Here is a 21,431-nt window from a genome sequence, read left to right on the forward strand (position 1 = left end):
CACAGTGAATATCAGGATGTTGTGTTTCTCTGAAGCTCAGTTCAGCTCAGATGATTCAGTTCATGTCAGCTGCAGTTAGTTTGCTGCAGATGAGACAAACTGTGATATCAGAGAGGAATCACTGAGCTGCACTGACCCAAAACATGAGTTATGGGCTACTCGGAGGAAGTCTGAGTAAATGGCCCCTCATAGCGAGACTCTCTTGGATCAAAATATGATGAATATTCACTGAAGCTCCAATCAAACCAACATCTCCTTTAACTGGGAAGCAGTTTGACTGGTTGATGGTTTGTTTCTCTCTGCTGGTCAAAAGATGAATTACACTCTGATGTTTATGACTGGCTGTCATTAAATATGTAAAGCATCTTTCATTTACTTCCTATGATATGGTTTGTTTACTTGGGGGTTGAAGTTGCTGTTCTTTCTTTTGTGTTTTTTCCTCTTTGACAGGTAAACAGGTTGTTTAGACACCTGAAACACTTTAATTAAAAAAGTAAGACATTTAGTATATTAAAGATTCAGAAAAATCACCTGCATGTAGGAACTAAGAGGATGAGACAGGCCTCTGTCTGTGTCCTCTCTCTCTCTCCCTCTGAGCTCCTGTTCCTGACTATCCATAACATCTTTATGCTGCCTCTTATCTAAACAGAAACAAGCTCAGGGGTCTTCATCATTCGGTCTTGTTCAAGCTGGTTTTTCATGATGCAGATTCCTCTCATCAGCAGTGGAGTCATGAAGAACATTTTCTCTCCTGATGTTTCAATTTAATTAATACAGAACAATCTCGTCCAGATTAATACCAGAACATGGTGACGTTGGTGATGTTTTAATTGTACGTTCTGTGGCTGAACCTCAAGATAAGATGCACTGAGACAGAGAAGTTAATCAGCTCTTTTTGCTCTGCTGCTCTCTGTATTATTTAATTGTTTATTATTTGGTTGATCCACTGTTTATTAACTAATTTGCTGAAGTTTAAATTTAAACATTTGTTCTTCATTCGCTGAGTAAAAAATTATCCCTGACATCTTCTTTTGTTGATCATTTTAATGATATGACACGAAGAGTTTTTAATTGATCAAAATATTTAAATAATGTTTTTATAATTGTGCTGCTAACTGTTGTTAACCACACTGATACCAACAGCTTCATATTAATGTGGATGAACTGGACTGTTCAGAGAAACTATCAGGATCACTGCCCTCCAGTGGTCACTGTCAGTAACTACAACTCTGCACATCTAATAATCCTGACATTATGACACAGTTCCTGCAGTGTTGTCACTAATTGTCATGGTCCCTGATCCATTTGATCCTGTGTGTTTTGTTCTGGCTTTATTTTGTCTATTCTGGGGTTTTTCTTGTGTTGTGGGGATTGGTTATGTTTTGATTTTCTAGTTCCTTGTGTTTCCTGATGTTTTGTGTCAGGTCTGCGTCTCTGTTCCAATGAGTCACTTCCTGTTTTATTTTGATAGTCTCGTGTTCCCTGTGCTTTATGTTTAGTTTTGTCACCTGCAAATAAAGCAGTTTTAAGTTCAGTTCTGTCTTCTGCGTCCTGCATTTGGGTCCACCCCGCCCAACACAGAGCCCCAACTGTGACACTAATGTTCATCAGTGTGATAATGATGCTCTATATGTGAACACAGAGATTATTAAACTGGTGGGAAAAAAGTGATGAAAAAAGTAATGAAAAAGTTACTCCAGAATTTTTCTCATTTTCTCTCTTTGAGCCAAACTTGTTTCATCCAGTTTCAAATATGAAGACAAAACAGAAAATACACTTAAGACATTAAAGCAGTGATAGAAGCCATTTTTTATTTTACTGCAGGTCAATGCTAAATGTGTCCTCTGGGACCTTTGACCCTTGTAGCCTAGTGACAAACAGCTTTAGTTTCAGTTTGGCCACAACTTAGACTGTGTTTGCAATTTTGACCCCCTGGTTTATGCTGCAGTGAAATGCAGGATATTCTTTCATTTGGACAGATCACATATTTTGATATGAATGACTGCATAGTATAGTTACATAGTTGGTAACAAACATCCATTCAACAAGCCTACTGTGTTATATGACAGTACATGTAGCAGAATAAAGATTTGGACTGGAGACTGTCTCATTACTTCCTGTTCTTTCAGTTGAGACGCTTCATACATTCATTGATTAACACTCTGATTCTGCATGCTACATTTACATATTTGATATTGATGGATTCAGCACAACCGCACATTTCCAACAAGCCATCATATGTATCTCTATGATAATCTCTGGCAAATCGATTTCAAAGGAAATGAAAACATTCAGCATAGATATTTTTTATTTTAGGTATTTTAGGTTTGTGCTCCAAGGTCTCTGTCTACCCCATACTTTAAGATATTCACATACAGTGTTTTCTGGTGGGTAAAGCAACAACCTGACTACACACATGCCTATTCTGAAAGCTCTCAGGCCTTGTGTTGTTAATCTACATCAGTTTTTGTGTGTTAACCCCCAAGCAGACAGGGTGTGTTTGGGGGTATATAACAATATGTATAACTTTAACCACCTTGGCAGTAAAATATTTTTATCCATGAATCCAGTTCATATATGGGAGACCTCAGAGATGAAGAAACCTTGGTTGGGTTTAGTTAGTAGGGGTATCTCAACATTTTTGGGGTATTGTCTCTAGCCTACAGGGTCTCTCTGCCGCCTGTTGTCGGATTGCCGGCCTTTGGGGGGGTCAGCTCCCCGTTGCCTCTGGTTCGGGCCCCTTGGCTGGAGTCTCACTCTCCCTTCTGCTAGAATATATTAATATTATATAATATTAACTTCACTAGATTGTCTTCATTTTGCTTTTATTGCAGCTCAACATCAATCACAGCATGAAGTATTTTCAGAGACAGAAAAACTCTGAAGAGTCTTCTTGTGTGTCTGTGTGTAACCACAGTGACTGTTTTCCAGTATGAGGGTCCAGATCTTCTGTGCACAGCTCCCAAAATAACAGACCTGAGAGAAGAAGATATTCACAGCTGGTTCACATCATGTTGGAACTGTTGGAACAAATGTGATGATTTCAGGAGTCTTGTAACCAATCAGCACGCTGTCAAACGCACTGCTGACTTCATCACTTCTAGTCCAATCATCTTTCAGCCCTCCTTCCTTCAGCCAATCAGTCTCTGCTCAGGGTACTTTAGATATCACAGCTCATCTGTCATTCCCCATTTCAGACTCATTGGTGCATAACACCACCTCCCCTTCACCACCAGCAAAGAGCTCCTTCCAAGCCTCCATCTTGGACTCCACCACCACCAGTGTCTAGACTCCAGGGTGGTCTTAAGTCCCGTCTCTACTCGGATTCCCTTCTGCGTTGATGGGCGATCACTTTAATTGTCAAATAGCTTAATTTTATTTCTCATCACTAAATCATTTGAAACTCCTCCTCATACTCTCTCCTTATTAAAATGATTCTAATACATTGTGAGTTTAGCTTGTGTTCTATTTTTGTTTCCTACTTTTTAATCATTCTGCTGATAAGTTCCAGTTTTGTGTTTTGGTTCATGTCTCGATGATGATGCTTATCATTAGTAGCAGTTTCCATGTTAGCCTCTCCAGTGTTTCTCTGTCTTCCCGTCTCTTTGTCCAGTTCTCGTTCTGCTTCCTATTTTCTCTCCTGTCAGTCACACATGTGTTTTCCACTGCAGTGTTTCTAATCTAAGTGTTACTGCACAGCTGCTACTTGTCTTTGTTCATGTAGCAGCAGTGTGAGGGCTAAATGTGGAGAGAACCATGACTTTATATGAGGTCAGTCTCAGGAAATTTGGTGCTCTAACTAAAATCATCAGCATTCCTTCAGAGTTGGCTCTGAGTGTAGAGGCAGCTAAACAGACTGTAGGAGCACAGTCATTCTTTATAGTAGTTAATGCCTCTCATACACTCACTCAGACTCTGCATACACACTGATCTGCTGTGTGTGAATGCTACTACACATTTAATCCCAGTGAAATTCGGTCTGAATAAAACCAGTTGAACCAGCAGTAATGTTTTTAGTACAAACATCAGAGCTTCCTGTTTCTGCAGACACAGAGTGGCAGAAAAAAATGAGCTCAACTCATTCATGAGATCATGTTTGTGTTCTTCAGAGCTCGGAGAAGGCTTTGAGGAGTTGAGCTGTGACTGCTTCTTGATCATGTTGGTGTGAGGGAACTCAAAGGACAGACTGAAAGATCAGGAAACAGAAAAGAAAGGTGAGAAATGTTCCTGCATCCCTGAGAGTGGAATTTAGAAGAAAACCAAAGACTTTCAGAGGGAATAAATGGGAAAAAAGAGGAAAGCTTCAGTTTTCAGATTAAAGTCTCATCTTCAGGAACTTGAACAAGTTGGTTAAATTGTTAACACCAAGTGATCACTGCTGATGCACCTTTGACCTGTGACCTGCCCTTACCTGCCATGTTAGACTAAATACATTTTGAGTTACAGTAATTACACAACAAATTGTGCTTCACAGCCAGCACAGGGTTGTTATGGTAATTGTTGCCTGGAGTCTACAAACAGAGGGACACTTGAAGTGCGGTGAAGTACACCTTGATGACACGTTCAGCTTTATCGAGCTCCTCCCACCTGTCCTGCTTCAGGTGGAGTACTTCTAGGAAGCAGCTCACCTGTGTGTCAGTGTTTGGTGTTCAGGTGTGGAGTGGAGCTTCTTCTTCTGCTCTGTTTGTAAGTTTACTTTGTTTCCTCCATTTTTAGGATCTTTACTGTTTGTTTCTGCTCTGTGAGCCTGATGTTGGATTTGAGATGTTTTCTAGTCATTCCAAGGAGAGAAAACAAATTAGCTGACTCGTCTAAAAGACAGAAAACTAAACTGAGCTCATTATAAATGTAGGAAAATGAGCACTGACCAAAGAAACACTGTGTGTACTTTATGAGATGACTGAAACCTCTACTCATGTTCCTCATTAATCAAATCATGTTTTAAATGTTGCTGAAATGTGTTCAACACAACCTTTGGGTGCGTTCAAAGTCACCTCCTATCTCCTTTACCTGACCACTTTTCCTTTGACCTTGATGGAAAACAGCAACATCAACAGACAATGAGGGCCTGTTTGTGTAATATTATCAGTTTTGCTACCAGTTATGAAAGTTTGATTTGCTGGAGAAAAAAAAAAGAGCTTTTTCACGGTCGCATCAATTTCTTATTGAGTATAAACATCAATGAAGTATCAGATGATGAAATTCAAATATAAGGTGCTGATAAAGGCAGTTTTCAATGGTAGAAAGTACTTTATTAAGATGTTTTCTCACTGAATCAGTGCCTTTGTTTCGTACTTACAGTCCATGTTTGTGCGTTTGGCAGTGAACTGCTGTTAGACACCAGTTTACACACTGGTGTCTGCTGCCCGATGGAAAATATGAATGAGATGTTTAGAGAGTTTATTTTTAAGTGTGCTTCCAAAAATAATTGCATCAATATCTGAGTATATGCAAACATTTGCAAATCAGGTGTTGTTGCATGTGGGTATTACTGAACATTGGTTTCCAGGGAAACCAGAATGTCACTCCTGTGTTTGATCAGTTTTGAGGAGCGCAGGTGATTTATCACACCAACCCTCGAGGGCCAAAGATTTGCATCATTCTGATGAGTAATGACAAACCTAGAAAGGATTACAAATGTTTTAATGATGCACTTCTGTGATGCAAAGTCTGGGACAAAAAAAAGTTAGTTAATTAATCCCATTTCTCAGTCAATTTGGGGAGTTTATCAGTAATTCAAAAAGCTGAGTGCTTCTGAGTCTCAGGGGCCTCTATGAAATCCAAATTTGATGAAAAGAGGGCTTTTATTTTTTTATTTAATTTAATTAATTAATTTATTTATTTGGAGGGTACTCGCCATAATCCACAGCTAAAATAGCATTGTTAGATCGGTTACAATTTCCTTAATTTATACAGGTGTGCGTACCTGCTGTAATAAATGTAAAAGGTTTAAGGAGAATATTTAAATGAATTACACAAATTGTTGGTTATGAGGGTTTTTTTAATTATTATTGTTAATTTGTCTATTTTCCACTTTCCATTGTTATTATTATTAGAAGTAGTAGCAGTAGTAGTAGTCTTAGTATTATCCTTATTATTATTATTATTATTATTATTATTATTATTATTATTATTATTATTATTATTATTATTATTATTATTTGGAATGAGTTGGTATCATCAGAATGGGTGGATGGCTAACAGAGACAAAACATTAGCTCAGTCCTCACATTTTCAGAGGAACCAGGAGAGATTCTTTATGCAGTTCATTGCAGTTAATTTTAATGGAATATCCTGCTGGAACATTCAGTTCTTTTCACCTTCAGCTGTAACACATTACAGTGTTTCCTTCAAAAACAATTTAATTAGTTAGTTGAGCTATTTCTGTGTCTAAGAAGTGATTCTGAATCATTTTCAGTATAATACACCATTAATCAGTTAAAGCAGCACTAATAACTGCAGACATAAATAAAACACTCTTTTCCTCCATGAACCTGGACACAAAGCAAATGTGAAACCATCATCATGAATGTGGCTAAACTTTGACTCTTTATCTTTTGTTGACATTGATAACAAAGCCGCTCTTCCCTGCTTCTTCTCGCCCTCTCTGTCCTCGTCTCTGTCTTTGTGCTGTAAATAATATTGTTATTGAATATGGGCTGCTGGACATGTTCTGACCTGCTCTCTGGAGCTCTGCTGTGCTGAAGCCCAATTTGACCAAAACTAATATAATAAAGAACATCAGCTGATTGGCTGATAACTACAGCAGCACATGTGGCTCAGAAACCTAAAACTGGTTAAAATCTCAGCTACATTAACTAAAATGCAGGTGAATGTTTGAGGTGAAGTGTTTTTAATTTGCTCGGCTGATTTATGTCATGAAATGACCTTTGAACCTTCATTCTCCCGCAGCAGCACAAGTCTTATTTATTAACAACAACCCTGCTGAAGCACACACTCTGTGTGAGTGCTCTGTAACATCATGAGATCAGGAACTGGACATTTAAACTTGTTTTTGTTGTAACCTTTACTGCCTCCTTTACACAAGCTGGAACACATTAAAGAATAAAACATATCAAACCTGCGCAGCATGTAGATCTCTCTGTAAAAGATTAATAAAAATAAAAGCTGAGTCATGTTTGCCTTTTTTCAGTTAAATGTTAGCAGTAACTCAGTAAATCTGCTGAGGCTGTAAGAGAGCCACCATCTATCAGTGAAGCTGAGATTGATCAGATTATTTTATTCTTTAGTTCTTTTGAGTTATTATTTAAATCCCAATCAGCATTTTTATCCAGTAATGGCAGAAAAAAATGAGGTTGTTAGAGCCCATCAGTACAGTAAACCTTTACTGAACAGTTACTGAAAGAGTTAAATAATCAAACTGTTGCAGAAAGTTTGTTTTAATTTAATAAAAATGATTTGAGAAGCAGCTTCATCTCACAGTCAGCAGTATAGGGTCACTGATCTCACAGCTCAGTCAATAAACCGTCTCTGATGTTTTCCAGATTTTTATCTTCAGTTTCTGTGTCCTGAATTTTGTCTCCATCAGGTCGCTGCTGAATAATTAGATTAAAAAACAAAAAACTGTAAAGGTAAGATTCCAGTTCTGGATTCAGATCTGCACCGTTACAGTCCTGCCTTTAGGGCATTACTTCTGTTTTATTACTATAAGACTAATATTGAGTACAAGCTGGTTTGTAGAACATTTTTAAAAAAGGAATTTAACTTTGATCAAAGTATTTTAACTCTGCAGTAAAAAGTTTTACAGTTGATGTGCACATGAATGATGTGTGTTTCCTCTGCAGGTGAAGGTAGAAAGTGTGTGTGAGCTGATGTGAATTCAGCAGCATGGATCAGTGTGAGGACAGAGAGGAGGGAGTCCCTCCCTCTAAAACCACTCTGTGTGGGGAACATGAGAGCCAGACCAAAGCTCAGAGGTGAGATGACCATCTCTAACTGTCCATGACTCTTCTCCATGTCACAGCTCAGCACTCACATCACTGCTGCATCATTATTCACAGGAACCAACCTGAACCTGAACCTGGACCTGAACCTGAACCTGAACCAGAACCCAGCTGTGTGTCCTTAAAGAGTGATCGGTCTAAACTTCGCACCATTGATTTTAAAGGACACCAACCTTCTGCTGCAGAGAGGTGAGTTGTTAGTATCATGAACTCTTTGATGTCTGATTTAAATGAACTTCTCAGTAACTGAGTGAGGAACACTTTAAATGTACACCATGCACATTTAAACTACCCCTGCTCAAAATAGGACCCTCAATAGACCTGCATATGACTGTGTTTACCCCCTCTCTGTTGTTACCCTGCCAACACTAGTTCGAAGTTTCCTTCTTCTGCTCATAGACTGCAGACTCATTTCTCTTTGGGATGATGAAGTTATTCTACATCTTCATCAGATTCTGTGTCTGGAAATGTTTAACAGGAAATCTGCTGAACCTGAACTCAGCTCTGTGTGCTTGAAGAGTTGCTGATCTAAAGATCACTACAGTGATGTAAAAGGACAAAACTTTATCTGACCAGTCAAAGATTTTGACAGGTCAGATAAAATCACCCCACACAACCCTGGTCCCTCTATATTGACATCATAATTTCATGACCCCAAATGCCCATAACCCTGACACATCAGTGCAGGTCTGATTTTATATAAACTTTTATTCTAAGGAGTAAAATGTTGTTTTCTTTTTTTTTTTTAATGTTATGGTTTTTTTTGTTTTTTGTTTTTATTTTTACGTTTCTTCCATTAAAAAACGATTTAAAAAGAATTTTAAAAGATACCAGTGTGAGATGTGAATATCAGTGGAAATTTTATCACATTGTTCTCATGTACTGAAAAAGAAAAGAGTAAAATGTTGCTCATTAATTTTTTACTATGTTGTTTTTAATGTTATTTAGTTAATCCTTAAAGGAATAAACAAACAAAACTATATAAAAATGACAGAATCCTCAAAACTGTTTTGTTTCTGAACTATAACCATTTTTATCTGTTATATTTTATATTTTTTGACATCACCTTAAATTTGCAATCATATTTAAGTCCATATACAGAGTAATGTTGACACAATTTGCTTGAAAAGAGAGAGGCTGCAGAGTGAAGCAGTGATGGCCTGAGAGCGAGACAGTCAGTCAGGTTCATTCCTTCATACCTGCACAGTTTTGACGTGGTTACAGCCAACAGTAACCGCTGAATTATAAATTAAAGGCGACTTTTGCTGGTAATATCTCACCGATAATTTCAACGTCCTTATAAACGTTGCCGTGTCAAGATTAACATGACACATCTCTCTTTTTTTTTTTCCCTCATGTTCTTTTTTCACCCTGTGTCTCTTGTGGGGTTCACTAGCATAATGATGAACATTATAATGTAAATGTGCCAGAATTGGACAAAAGGCTACTAAGTATTTTATTTTATTTTACATTGGACACAATCTATTTTTGCAGCTTCAGTGATATTTGATGTATTTAAAAATTAAAAGAAAATTGTGTAAATTTTATATAAAAAATTCTATTAAATGACAGGCTGTTATTTAAAATAAAGCAAAATTCCCAAAATAATTACATAAAAATAATGTGTTGTCATTCTCCATCATAAAGTACTAAATCGCAGAACCTGAATAACAGAAATTTATTTTAGTGACTTCTAAAAACTTGTTTCAGTTTTTATTGAAAAAGAGATACACATGAACAGATATATATTGACATATATTGTCTGGATATATTTTATAGTCATGAACCCTAATATCATCCTGAAAAAAGAAAGACAGGAAAACAAACTTTTGCAGAGATATGACTATTACACATGTTTATGATTTTTCTGTTGGGTTTGTAGGTTTATTTGCATTATAGTGAGCATTTAAATAGAAAACTTACGTAAAGAATTATCGACACTAATTCTTCATAACTGTGTACCAAACTTCACTGCAGTACATTCACTGAGATATTATAATTTTGGTCCAAAGGTTTTCCAGATAGCGATTTTCTATCTGTTTGAACACATTTCCTTCTGCTGATCCAATGTGAGGTCCGAGACGGTCTGGAGTCTATCCCAGCTTTCATTATGGACAGGAAACTGTTACCATTAAAAACATAAAAGATTTGAATTTAAAAAAAATTTCTTCTGTTGTCAACAATACTCACTCTTTTACTTTATTTTAAAAAACGTTCCTGGAAATAAATGTTTCGGTCCATGAATGGTGACATCAGTAAAACATTTTGAAGTCAACTGACGGAAAACACTTCTGGAAATCAGTGAGAATTTAGATTAGAGTAAATAAATTTAATCTTTTTAGACTCGTAGATATTTCTGTTAATCATTATGTGTTATTGTATGTGGGATCAGCAGGACTATTAAACTGAGGCAACACAGAGCTACTTGAATCCCCTTAAAAATGTCATCTATCAGATTTTCTGTGCTTCAACTAATTCTTGATGATTTCTTCACAGAGTGGATCAGGAGAGCTCAGAGGTTCCCAGTGGTCAGTCTGCCCAGCAGCATCAAACACAGCTGGACTCCATATTTATGGTTTGTACATGTACAACAACTACTGTTACATCTGTTCTTTCAGTCATCTCCATGCTGCACTTTGTACACCAGTGGATTGTCATTGTGTTCATGTTTCTACTGTGTGGTTCTGCTATTTTTATTCATTCATATAATCTCTTCCAGCTGCTGGAAGAAAATATCATCACTTTTGTGAAGAACGAGCTGAAGAAAATCCAGAAGGTTCTAAATCCAGATTACCCAGAATCCTTAGAAAGTCAGAAGAAGGATGAGATGTTGTTGGACGGTGAGGAAGAAACAAAGAGAAAGGAAAACAGAGAAGCATTTGTGAAGATCACACTGCACTTCCTGAGGAGAATGAAGCAGGAAGAGCTGGCTGACCGTCTGCAGAGCAGTAAGAGGATTTCTCTGAAGATTTAATGTGTTGACAGAACAGCATGACATTTGTAAATTTATATGTATCTATTTCTGGAAATAGGCTGAAGTAGATGGTTTTAAAAATATATGTTTTGTGTTCTTTGAGAATTTCCCATCCTGTGCCGGCATGAACTTAAATCTGCTCTGAAGAAGAAGTTCCAGTGTGTGTTTGAGGGGATCGCTAAAGCAGGAAATCCAACCCTTCTGAATCAGATCTACACAGAGCTCTACATCACAGAGGGAGGGGCTGCAGAGGTCAATGATGAACATGAGGTCAGACAGATTGAAACAGCATCCAGGAAACCAGACAGACCAGAAACAACAATCAGACAAGAAGACATCTTTAAAGGCTCACCTGGAAGAGATGAACCAATCAGAACAGTGCTGACAAAGGGAGTGGCTGGCATTGGGAAAACAGTCTTAACACAGAAGTTCACTCTGGACTGGGCTGAAGACAAAGCCAACCAGGACATCCAGTTTATGTTTCCATTCACTTTCAGAGAGCTGAATGTGCTGAAAGAGAAAAAGTTCAGCTTGGTGGAACTTGTTCATCAATTCTTTACTGAAACCAAAGAAGCAGGAATCTGCAGCTTTGAAGACTTCCAGGTTGTGTTCATCTTTGATGGTCTGGATGAGTGTCGACTTCCTCTGGACTTCCACAACACTGAGATTCTGACTGATGTTACAGAGTCCACCTCAGTGGATGTGCTGCTGACAAACCTCATCAGGGGGAACCTGCTTCCCTCTGCTCGCCTCTGGATAACCACACGACCTGCAGCAGCCAATCAGATCCCTCCTTGGTGCACTGACATGGTGACAGAGGTCAGAGGGTTCACTGACCCACAGAAGGAGGAGTACTTCTGGAAGAGATTCAGAGATGAGGAGCAGGCCAGCAGGATCATCTCCCACATCAAGACATCACAAAGCCTCCACATCATGTGCCACATCCCAGTCTTCTGCTGGATCACTGCTACAGTTCTGGAGGATGTGCTGAAAACCAGAGAGAGAACAGAGCTGCCCAAGACCCTGACTGAGATGTACATCCACTTCCTGGTGGTTCAGACCAAAGTGAAGAAGGTCAAGTATGATGGAGGAGCTGAGACAGATCCACACTGGAGTCCAGAGAGCAGGAAGATGATTGAGTCTCTGGGAAAACTGGCTTTTGATCAGCTGCAGAAAGGAAACCTGATCTTCTATGAATCAGACCTGACAGAGTGTGGCATCAATATCAGAGCAGCCTCAGTGTACTCAGGAGTGTTCACACAGATCTTTAAAGAGGAGAGAGGGCTGTACCAGGACAAGGTGTTCTGCTTCATCCATTTGAGTGTTCAGGAGTTTCTGGCTGCTCTTCATGTCCATCTGACCTTCATCAACTCTGGAGTCAATCTGCTGGAAGAACAACAAACAACCTCCCAGACAGAGCAACACCTCTACCAGAGTGCTGTGAACAAGGCCTTACAGAGTCCAAATGGACACCTGGACTTGTTCCTCCGTTTCCTCCTGGGTCTTTCATTGCAGACCAATCAGACTCTCCTACGAGGTCTTCTTAATCATACAGGAAGTAGCTCACTGACCAATAAGGAAACAGTCCAGTACATCAAGAAGACGCTCAATGAGAATCTGTCTGCAGAGAAAAGCATCAACCTGTTCCACTGTCTGAATGAACTGAATGATCGTTCTCTAGTGGAGGAGATCCAACAGTCCCTGAGATCAGGAAGTCTCTCTACAGATAAACTGTCTCCTGCTCAGTGGTCAGCTCTGGTCTTCATCTTACTGTCATCAGAAGAAGATCTGGATGTGTTTGACCTGAAGAAATACTCTGCTTCAGAGGAGGCCCTGCTTAGGCTGCTGCCAGTGGTCAAAGCCTACAACAAAGCTCTGTGAGTTATCAAAGTTTTATGCCTGAAAGACACAATCTTTTTAACAAAAAGAAAGAAAAAGAGAAAAACAAATACCTCATTATTTTGTTAACGTTTAATCAGGCTGGGTGGCTGTAACCTCTCAGAGAGAAGCTGTGAAACTCTGTCCTCAGTTCTGAGTTCTGAGTCATCTAGTCTGAGAGAGCTGGACCTGAGTAACAATGACCTGAAGGACTCAGGAGTGAAAATGTTGTCTTCTGGAATCTGGAGTCTACATATTAAACTGGAAACACTCAGGTCAGAATTCTTAAAGTGTTTATGATGATTTAAAATCTGGTTTCCATTAGTGGTAATCTATATAGGTTCATGTCTTTTATTGAAGTTTTGTGCATGTACGTCCTTTTCCAATCAGACAAATTCTTTACATGAAGATTAACCCTCTGTACCCTAAAATAATTACAATCTTCTAGATTCTTGAATCTGAAAGAAAAAGAAAATCTGGTGAGCACTCTAAACACCTAAAAATAACTTTTAAAACTGCTGTAAAGTTTCAGTTATAAGTTAGTTTGAATTTAAACATCACAAGTAGTTCATTTTGTCACGTTCTGCTGGTGCAGGCAAGGCAGAGGACCTCAAAGCAGGACTCAGAGGCAAGAGTTAAAATTTAGCTTGGACTTTATTTCACAAGTTCAAACAAAAGGCGAGACTGGACAGGTGCCAGCAGTACGCATTACTAAACTTGAACCTAAACATAAGCATAACTATGGACATAAGCACTAAGACCATGGCATGAGACATGAAGCACACAGCAGGGCAGTGAAGACAATACTGTCCATGCAGAGATGAGGACACGACAACAAATGCGTGAAAACACAGACAATATATACACACAAAGGGATGGGCAACAGGTGAGAGCACAGCTGAACATAATACACAGTGAAAACTCAAGGGGAAGTAATCCTAGATACAAAACACAAGGAACTCAAGATTGCCAAAATAAAACAGGAAGTGACCCAACCTAACATACATGCAAACCTAACACAGAAAACCTGACAGAGGGAATTAGACATTACACAAGGAAACAATGGGAAGGGAAACTAAACACAGAAGGGCCAAGATATGGGAACAAAACAGACAAGATAAACAGAGAAACCTGAATACATAAATAACTAAATAGATCACCCAACGATAACTGAGAAACTGAACTATAAGAAACACAACCTGAAGAATATAACAAAACTATACACGAGAAGATACAAAAGACTAAGGCATGACAACAGATACACTATAACAGAAAATCATAGTAACCTAAAATCCTTACTCATAACTGAAAAAATAACTCAAACAAGGCGCATTGGGCCACTGGCCCAGGATCATGACATATTTATGACATTTAAGATTTGAACATTTGCACAGTTCATCATCTATTTCTCTTTAGCTATTATTTTCTCTTTCTCCTCCCTCATCTCCACTTCATCCTCTTCCTCCTCACTTTAAGCCTCATCTCTGGAACTAAAGTCAGGGCTCTAACACACAAAAATGTGCATAACAATTCTTATTTATGCCCGATATTGTCACAGTTACTGATTTCCAGTAGTTAAGACATGCGACCCTCCCGTCTCTTGTCAAGAGTCAACTAAACAACAACAGCTTTTGATCTACAGTCATCTGATCCACATTCTAGTTTGTCCACTTTTTTAAATTCATGACTAGTCGCTCCAAACTAATAACAATCCCATCAGTTCAGCTCTACTCCTTTATGTCGGTTTTGAAAGTTGTAGAATTTAATGTCTGGATAAAATGTATTTTGCTACTGCTGTCATCATCCTTTTGGGGGTGATAACTTCTTTGTAGTCAACTGCACTGCTGCTCTCTAAGCCTGTCATGTATTGTGTGGTGTCTGCAGGCTGTCAGGCTGCCTGATCACAGAAGAAGGTTGTAAGTCTCTGGTCTCAGCTTTGAGCTCCAACCCCTCCCATCTGAGAGAGCTGGACCTGAGCTACAACCATCCAGGAGAGGCAGGAGTGAAGCTGCTGGAGCAGCTAAAAATAGAGACAGTCAGGTATGGAGAGGCCTGTTGCAGCCACGTACATTTTCTAAGAGAGGAGGAGGTCAATCTTTTCTCTGTCCTTCACTATAGTACTCTGTAAATGTTCCAGTAACACTTATATCCAGCATGAAGAAATCATGCATGTGGCAGCTTTGTAATTTTCTCATGGCAGCTGGGAGAGGCTCCTGTATCTCAAAACTACTAAGCCTACACTACAGTATGGAAAATACAATAAATACACAATGCGCATATATAGCACAATAATTTACACCAATGCATCTTAGTAACTTGGAAAATATGTACGTTTCATTTCAATTTCATATCTTAGCATTGACAGGTTGATGCAACGTTCATCAGTTAACTAAAAAGAAAAAGTCTAATATTGCAAATTTCACCCTTGAAATCTTTCATTTTCTGGTGTCCTACAAAACAACTGGAAAAATATTATTCTAAAATTGGCAGAGACCATTTTTATTTTGGTAACAATACCCAAGACCAAGCTGACTGGTAGTAAAGTGCTAATACTGAAACTAGTAGCTTCTGCATTCTTTCATCCTGCTAGCTATGCTAACAGTCATTTAATGGTGTCCTGAGTCTGACTGCTAGCTGTGCACACTAGACTCAAACACATCACAGTCAGGAGAGATGGACTCACCAGGCTGCTTTAAATGTCACAGTAAACAAAAAATAATGTAGTGTTGGTGGGAGTTATGTCAGCATTTAGTTATTAGCATTAAGATTAATTGTTATCTGCTCTACTCACCACTGTCATGTTTTTCTTTTAGTCAACGTCCTTTTTTGATTAGACCAGTGCATTTTTTAGCAGAACCAATTTATATGAAAGTAATAAAAGTAAAAACACACAATGATCTAAAACAAATGTAAGATTTGTTGCTGCTTGGTTATAATAAAAATAATGAGAAGGATTTTTTTCCTTTGTAGCCAGTTCAGTAAGGGAATAGTTTAAGTTTAATAAAGAAGATACAACCACCTGCAGCATTAAAATCACTATAGAGGTTTAAAAACCTATCAACCTTCTAACCTGCAGAACCATGACATGAGTATCACAACTCAGAATATGGACTAGATCTTGTATAGTGCTTTTCTACTATGAGCACTCAAAGCCATCTGTATGACTCACTATGTCCTGTGTTATGCTTTTGTCCAGTGGCTGACAAAGAGGTATTGTTGATGTAACTGCAAACACCAGTACAGTTATGTGTGCACAGTAACATGTGAGACATGTGGTCCCAGTTCATCTCTTATATTTGCTTTAGGAACAGGTCCATGTAAAACCAGAGCCCCTTTCTCCTTGTAGAGTTAGCACTCTGCTCTAACTCGCTTTGTTGCTCCTGTGTTAATCACTGATTTTTCCATTGATCAGTATTTTATTATCAGTGCAGTGCAGCTGATTTCTAACAGTAGACGAAATTCAAAAATGCTATTTGACACAATCAAACAGATTGTTACACCTGCTTCTCCTTCTCCATTCAGTCTAATGAAGACTGTGAAAACTTTGTATCCTTTTTTATTGGGAAAGTTAACAATATCAGAGCTAACATAAATCCCCCGGCTTCTTCTTCTGCCTTACTTCCCACTCGGCCTTCAATCCTGGAGAACTTTTCACCAATATCATTTAAAGATCTCCTAAGTGTGGTTGATAGCATGAAACCCTCCTCTAGCTCCATTGATATTTTACCCACATTTTTATTTAAGAACGTTTTTTGCACCATTGGGCCATGTGTGTTAACAGTAATTAACAGGTCACTGGTTACTGGCGCTGTCCCCCGATATTTTAAACAAGCTGTTTTTCATCCCCTATTGAAAAAACCTGATGCTGATCCTTCATTTCCTCAAAATTTTAGACCAATTTCAAAGCTTTCTTTTATATCAAAAGTCTTAGAAAAAGTTGTGGCCAAACAGCTAAATGTTATGTTAGCTAAATATAACATACTCGATAAGTTTCAGTCTGGATTTCGTAACCTGCACTCCACTGAAACTGCTCTCCTAAGAGTCTCTAACAATATTCTAATGAAAAGGGATGCAGGTAAATACTCTGTTCTTGTACTCCTGGACTTATCGGCAGCATTTGACACAGTAGATCATAACATTTTAATTGACAGGTTAAGGACATGGGTGGGCATCTCCGGGTCAGCCTTAGATTGGTTTCGCTCTTACCTCTCAGACAGAAGCTTCTCAGTGTCTGCTGATAATTTTACATCCTCATCTGCTGCTCTGTCCTGTGGTGTGCCCCAAGGCTCTGTTTTGGGACCTATCTTGTTCACTCTGTATTTACTACCTCTCAGAGACATTTTGGGCACATTTAAAGAGGTCTCATATCATTGTTACGCTGATGATATTCAGCTGTATATTTCCTTTTCTCCACAGAACGTTAAAAAACTATCTATTCTTCAGAATTGTGTTGAGGCTGTAAAGAACTGGATGGCTGCTAACTACCTTTCACTTACTACCGGGAAAACTGAAGTTCTTGTCTGTGCACCTGATAGCTTTGTTCCCACAATGATAAACAATCTTGGGTTTTTATCATCAGTGGTTCAGTCAAATGTCCGAAACCTAGGAGTCACATTTGACCAAGCTCTTAGCTTTGAGAAACATGTTAATAGCCTTGTGCGATCCTGCTTTTTTCATTTGCGAAATGTTGCCCGCCTCTGTCGAATGGTGTCCAAGCCGGAATCGGAAATTACTGTTCATGCTTTTGTCTCCTCTCTGTTGGACTACTGTAATTCGTTATACATTGGTCTCAGCAAATCGTCTTTGGATCGCCTCCAGTTGGTCCAAAATGCTGCTGCCAGGCTACTTAAAGGATCCCCTAAGTGGTCTCATGTGACACCTATCTTGTCATCTTTGCACTGGCTCCCCATAAAGTTCAGATCCCAGTTTATTCTTTATTCTTTATTCACAAACCTTTAAGATCTTGGTGATCACTTTCAGAGCTCGGCATGGTCAAATGCCTGAATACATTAGTGAGCTCTTACACCCATACATAACGCAAAGACTGCTGAGGTCTTCTGACCAAAATCTGTTAGTGGTTCCACGCTCTAGGCTTAAAACTAAGGGAGACTGTGCTTTCGAGGTTGCAGCTCCTAAATAGTAGAATGCACTACATCACACCTGAGATCTGTGGACTCTATTGAATCATTTAAAGAACAGCTCAAGACTCATTTGTACAGACTTGCTTTTAACTAGTGGTTTGTGTGTGTTTTATTGTGTATCACTGTTTTCTTTTATTTACTGTAAAGCACTTTGTGATTTTATCGAGAAAGGTGCTATATAAATAAATTTTACCTACTTACTTACAGAGATCACAATCAGCTCCTACAGCAAGAATGCTGCAGTTTGTTTGACTGTTTCCATCATTTAATCCTGTTTACACTGAATGAACCTGCTGTAGAGTAGGTTTGATTTCATGGCTGTCTTACTGTGACAAACGATCCAAAAACTGCTTCAAACTGAACTGAAATCACACAAAATCATCACAAGACCTCCTTTGGGTCAACTCCTCATCTCTCACTGCCAGATGTTAACACTTATTCTTGTTTTCCTAGTACATTCATTCCAATAAACTGAGAGAGCAATTAATTAAATTGAATCAGAAAAAAAATAGTGTGACAGCTGATTTATAAGAATAATTTCAAATGAAATTGTTCCCATTGATGGGAATGTTTCCAGAGACATTTTAGAATTGGAGCCTTTGGAATTTGGATGTTGCTCTCATTACATATAATCAGGAAAACAAATGTGAGAATATCTGGAAATTGCTGCTGAAATTGAAATTAAAATGAAAACAATAACTTTTACTAAAATAAAAATTGTTACCACCACTGTTAATGAGTGAAGGATTTACTGTATGTTAGGGGAGAACTTGAGTTTATAGTTGAGGAAAAAAAGCGTTTTGAATGCACATCATTGATCATTGTGTAAAATCTTAGAGAACAGTAATATAAACATCATGAAGGAAATTTTATACTAGGATAATACAAAAAAATCCTATCCATGCACAGACTTTTGAGATTTAATGAAAATATTTAAGTGACTGAAAAATGTGGGCTGTGATTTCAGGAGTTTCATTTCCACAGTTCAAGATTTTGCAATAAAGTATTAAAATTATTCACACAAATGATCTTTATTAAGGCTCATGATAACTATTTGCTGTGATTATGATACACAGTGTGTGTCTAAGAGCGATGTAATGTCCATGTGTGCATGCTGACAGAGACTGTGCTGCTCTGACCCCCCTCCTCCTTTCAGGGTGGAGCCTGCTGGAGTCCGATGGCTGATCCCAGGTCTGAGGAAGTGTAAGTGTGTTTTTAATGTGATTGATGAAAACAAAGCAGCACACATTCAACCATCTTCAAACTGTCACATCACTCATTCACATCTCTGATGTCAGGAGTCATCATCAAAGTGTCAATCAATGAACAGATGATGGATCAATAACTGCAGCTGGATTGTGTTTGTTCTCTCCATCAGATTCCTGTCAACTCACAATCGACACAAACACAGTGAACACAAAACTACAACTGTGTGACAACAAGAGGAAGGTGAAATATATGAAGAAGGTTCAGTCATATCCTGATCATCCAGACAGATTTGATGATTGTCCTCAGCTGCTGTGTAGAGATGGTCTGACTGGTCGCTGTTACTGGGAGGTCGAGTGGAAAAAAAAGGTTTATATATCAGTGAGTTACAGAAGAATCAGCAAGAAAGGAGACAGAATCGACTGTGAGTTTGGAAGGAATGATCAGTCCTGGAGTCTGAGATGCTCTAATGTTGAAGGTTACGCTGTTTGTCACAATAACAGACAAACATTCATCTCCTCCTCCTCCTCCTCCTCCTCTGTGTCTCACAGAGTAGCAGTGTATGTGGACTGTCCTGCTGGCACTCTGTCCTTCTACAGAGTCTCCTCTGACACTCTGATCCACCTCCACACCTTCAACACCACATTCACTGAAACTCTTTATCCTGGATTTACACTCTGGTCTGCTTCCTCAGTGTCTCTGTGCTGAGTTGAGTGTAAAGAGTGTCCTCCTGTCAGAGAAACTCTGACTGTTGAACAGATAGTTCAGTCTGTACATGTCTGTCTCTTTCACTCACAAACATGTTTTCAGATTCATGGATTCAATCAGTTGATGTTTGAAACTGTTCTCAATGATTCCTTGTAAACTTCTTCCTCTTCAGTCCTTTAAAGATGGAAGCTGCCATTATTCCAGGATCCACATGTTGTTTTTCTGTCTTTTTCCACTCAAAGCTTCACAGTGAATATCAGGATGTTGTGTTTCTCTGAAGCTCAGTTCAGCTCAGATGATTCAGTTCATGTCAGCTGCAGTTAGTTTGCTGCAGATGAGACAAACTGTGATATCAGAGAGGAATCACTGAGCTGCACTGACCCAAAACATGAGTTATGGGCTACTCGGAGGAAGTCTGAGTAAATGGCCCCTCATAGCGAGACTCTCTTGGATCAAAATATGATGAATATTCACTGAAGCTCCAATCAAACCAACATCTCCTTTAACTGGGAAGCAGTTTGACTGGTTGATGGTTTGTTTCTCTCTGCTGGTCAAAAGATGAATTACACTCTGATGTTTATGACTGGCTGTCATTAAATATGTAAAGCATCTTTCATTTACTTCCTATGATATGGTTTGTTTACTTGGGGGTTGAAGTTGCTGTTCTTTCTTTTGTGTTTTTTCCTCTTTGACAGGTAAACAGGTTGTTTAGACACCTGAAACACTTTAATTAAAAAAGTAAGACATTTAATATATTAATGATTCAGAAAAATCACCTGCATGTGGGAACTCAGAGGATGAGACAGGCCTCTGTCTGTGTCCTCTCTCTCTCTCCCTCTGAGCTCCTGTTCCTGACTATCCATAACATCTTTATGCTGCCTCTTATCTAAACAGAAACAAGCTCAGGGGTCTTCATCATTCGGTCTTGTTCAAGCTGGTTTTTCATGATGCAGATTCCTCTCATCAGCAGTGGAGTCATGAAGAACATTTTCTCTCCTGATGTTTCAATTTAATTAATACAGAACAATCTCGTCCAGATTAATACCAGAACATGGTGACGTTGGTGATGTTTTAATTGTACGTTCTGTGGCTGAACCTCAAGATAAGATGCACTGAGACAGAGAAGTTAATCAGCTCTTTTTGCTCTGCTGCTCTCTGTATTATTTAATTGTTTATTATTTGGTTGATCCACTGTTTATTAACTAATTTGCTGAAGTTTAAATTTAAACATTTGTTCTTCATTCGCTGAGTAAAAAATTATCCCTGACATCTTCTTTTGTTGATCATTTTAATGATATGACACGAAGAGTTTTTAATTGATCAAAATATTTAAATAATGTTTCTATAATTGTGCTGCTAACTGTTGTTAACCACACTGATACCAACAGCTTCATATTAATGTGGATGAACTGGACTGTTCAGAGAAACTATCAGGATCACTGCCCTCCAGTGGTCACTGTCAGTAACTACAACTCTGCACATCTAATAATCCTGACATTATGACACAGTTCCTGCAGTGTTGTCACTAATTGTCATGGTCCCTGATCCATTTGATCCTGT

At 38.6% G+C, this 21,431-nt stretch overlaps 1 pseudogene; it reads left to right on the forward strand.

Moving 5' to 3' along the window:
* LOC115798535 (NACHT, LRR and PYD domains-containing protein 12-like) overlaps positions 1-19,871 on the forward strand; it is a 32,717-nt pseudogene extending 12,846 nt beyond the window's left edge.
* Positions 19,872-21,431: the final 1,560 nt, after the last annotated feature.

This window comes from Archocentrus centrarchus, chromosome 2, assembly GCF_007364275.1.
Source record: "Archocentrus centrarchus isolate MPI-CPG fArcCen1 chromosome 2, fArcCen1, whole genome shotgun sequence".
NCBI lineage: Eukaryota > Metazoa > Chordata > Actinopteri > Cichliformes > Cichlidae > Archocentrus > Archocentrus centrarchus.